Source organism: Rattus norvegicus, chromosome 10, assembly GCF_021556685.1.
Source record: "Rattus norvegicus strain SHRSP/BbbUtx chromosome 10, alternate assembly SHRSP_T2T, whole genome shotgun sequence".
Taxonomy (NCBI): Eukaryota; Metazoa; Chordata; class Mammalia; order Rodentia; family Muridae; genus Rattus; species Rattus norvegicus.
In genome coordinates, this window is record NC_141543.1 from 71087300 (window position 1) to 71090717 (window position 3418).

The following is a 3418-nucleotide window of genomic DNA, read 5'->3' on the forward strand; positions in this document are numbered from 1 at the left end:
CTTCACTCTTCAGAGTCAATGTTTTTTCTGTAAGAATCCAATATTGGGCTGGAGAGATGGCTCAGCGGTTAAGAGACCCAAGCACTCAGGTGGTTCAGGCAGGACCACTTGAGCCAAAGAGTCTGAGGGCAGCAATCTGGTGAGACACTGTCTCAAAGTCCATGGGAGGGGTTGGTAGCCTTCAGTGGTAGGCTGTGTAGTTAGTTTTGCAGGGAATAGTGGTGACCAAAGGAGGTACTAGGGTTAAAAGTACTTATCAAACCAGAACAGATATAGAAAATTAAATTAAATGCTGGGGTTGGGGATTTAGCTCAGTGGTAGAGCGCTTGCCTCGCAAGCACAAGGCCCTGGGTTCGGTCCCCAGCTCCGAAAAAAAGAAAAGAAAAAAAAAAAAAAGATTTCCAAGAGGGCTGGAGCAACAGCTCAGCGTTTAAGGGTCCTTGTTCTCTCATAGAGGACTCTGGTTCCCAGCACCCACAAGGCTACTCTGGAAGGATAACACCAGTTCCATAGGCTCCATCGCCCTCTTCTGGACTCCATAGACACTGCATGCACATGCAGATCAGATCATATGAGAAACAATTTTTTTTAAAAAAGATTCTTTTTTCTTTTTTTTTTTCTCCGAGACAAGGTTTCTCTGTATAGCACTGGGTGTGCTGGAAATCGCTCTGTAGACCAGGCTGGCCTCAAACTCACAGAGATTGGCCTGTCTCAGCCTCCTGAGTGCTGGGATTAAAGGCTTGTGACACCACTGCCTGACTTAAGAGCATTGACTGCTCTTTCAGAGGTCCTGAGTTCAATTCCCAGCAACCCACATGGTGACTCACAACCATCTGTAAAGGGATCCGATGCCCTCTTCTGGTGTGTCTGAAGATAGCGACAGTGTACTCATATAAATCAAAAATAAATCTTTTTTAAAAAAAGGAGAACTTCCTCAGATAACTCCATTTCTGTACACATTTGAGGAGAAATAAAGACCTCAGGTAATGTAAAAAATGGTGCTGTCTTCATTGTCACAGTGCTTTGCAAAGATGAAAGCCAAACAAGGAGCCACTTGGGTCCAATTAGTTCTGCCATTAACTCGGGAACACAAGAAAAGTCGCTTAACTATTGCCTGACTTATTATATTTGAAACACGGAAGTCGGAGACTGGAAACGTGGCTCAGAGTTAAGAGCACTGCAGCTCTCACAGAGGACTTGAATTTCCGGTCCTCACATCAGTCAGCTTGCTAAGTACCTGTGATTCCAGCTTCCGGTGGAGAGTCCATCCTCTCTGGCCTCGGTGGGCACACCCATGTGCACCCATGTCTAAAAATTATGTTTAACCTTTAAAAAACTATGAGGAAGCTGCACTGATTGTTGAAACTCAAGGTAAATTACGTGTATCGATTACTTCCCAAGCGCTGGGCCCAGACTGCATTACAAAAGGCGGAAACTGCTAATGCAAGTTGTAGCCTACAGGGGGCAGCAAGCAATGACGTGCAGGCTCCTTCCTCTTAAGAAAGTGACAGTAAAGTTGACATTCTCCAAACTACGGAGAGGTTAGTCAAAGGGAAGGGGCAAAGGAAATAATTCAAGCCGAGGAAAGGAAAGTCTCAAAGACCTCAAGTTAGGAAAGAAGAACTGAAAGAAATCTCATATGATTGAAATGTTAGAGAGAAACAGATGCCGGGGTTCCTGTTCAGTGATTCGTTGTTTTTTCTCCTTTCAATGATAATGAAGAGATGTAATGGACGTTCTCTCGTCTCTTCAGCAGAGTGAGGTGGTTTTTTAAGAGATTCCATATGTATATGTTAATATATATGTATATTAATTATACACACATGCACACACATGCTTTTTCAAATGACAGTGCCTCATGTAGCCCAAGATGGCCTTTTCTGTCTGTCTTTGTTTCTTTGTTTCTTTCTTTTTTTGAGACAGGGTCTCTTAATGTAGCCCTGGCTGTTCTGGAACTCACTCTGTAGATCAGGCTGGCCTCAAACTGATCAGAGATCTGCCTGCCTCTGCCTCCTGACTGCTGAGATTACCGATGTATGCTTTCATGCCTGGTGAGAGTCTCTGAATTTACTGACCTTTCTTTGAATTCTCCAGTCAAAAGAAGCAGCAACCTAAATTCTGGATGTGTCTCTCCAGAACGAAGTTCCCTGGGGAGGCGGGTCCTCTCTAGCTTCTGATGTTCTTTGGACATGTCTGCTGAGGTACCTGCTAGAGCAGTGATTCTCAACGAGTGGGTCATGATTTCTTTGGCAAACTCCAGTAATCACATGACTATTCAGAACAGTAGCAAAATTACAGTTATGAAGTAGCAACAAAAATAATTTTATGATGGGGGGGTCACCACAACATGAGGAACTGTATTTAAGAGTGGAAGCATTAGGAAGTTTGGAGGCCACCGTAGAGCGTGCATTAAGAGCCTGCCTGGGGCTGGAGAGATGGCTCAGTGGTTAAGAGCACTGACTGCTCTTCCAGAGGTTCTGAGTTCAAATCCCAGCAACCACATGGTGGCTCACAACCATCTGTAATGGGAGCTGATGCCCTCTTCTGGTGTGTCTGAAGACAGCTACAGTGTACTTATATATAAGAAATAAATCTTTAAAAAAAAAAAAAAGAGCCTGCCTTTTCTATCACTGTGTGCTCCTTGAGGGTCTAACTAAATTCTGGGGTGAGGAAATCAGTAAGGGCACAGCCCCCAAGCTCAACGAACTCATCACCAGAAAGAGTAGTAAATAGTCAGAGAGAAAGGGGAATTTAGGTGGGTGTGTCCCTCTGAGAGGCAGAGGAGACTGACAAGAAATCCCAGTGCAGTACAGACAGTGGCATGGTCGGCCTTGGCTCCTGACCTCCGCCTGTCCCTGAGGATATCTTTATTCTATTATTATATCTTTATATTATTATTTGATTTGCTTATTTTTTTTCTTTTCTTTTTTTCGGAGCTGGGGACTGAACCCAGGGCCTTGCGGTTGCTAGGCAAGCGCTCTACCACTGAGCTAAATGCCCAACCCCAGATTTGCTTATTTTTAAGAAGAGCAAATGTAGGTTTTTGTTTTTTAAGATTTATTTAAGATTCACAGTACACTGTAGCTGTCTTCCGGCAAGCCAGAAGAGGGCATCATATCCCATCACAGATGGTTGTGACCCCGGACCATAAAATTATTTCTATTGCTACTTTCTAACTGTAATTTTGCTGTTATGATTCTAAAATGAGCTCCTGAAGCTGACCCTTTTCATAGCTTAAGTTGTTGGGGTTGTATGTTTATGGATAGGCGAGCAGGACCCAGCTACTAGGGAGAGATGATTTTCCTGAACAGAATTCAGCAGCGACGGGCACTTTTAGAGGTTGGGGGAGAGCTAGCATCTGGGCGGGGCGAACTGTTTGGAGGGGCGGGGCGAAGCAGTGTTGCCCGGGAAGTTGGGT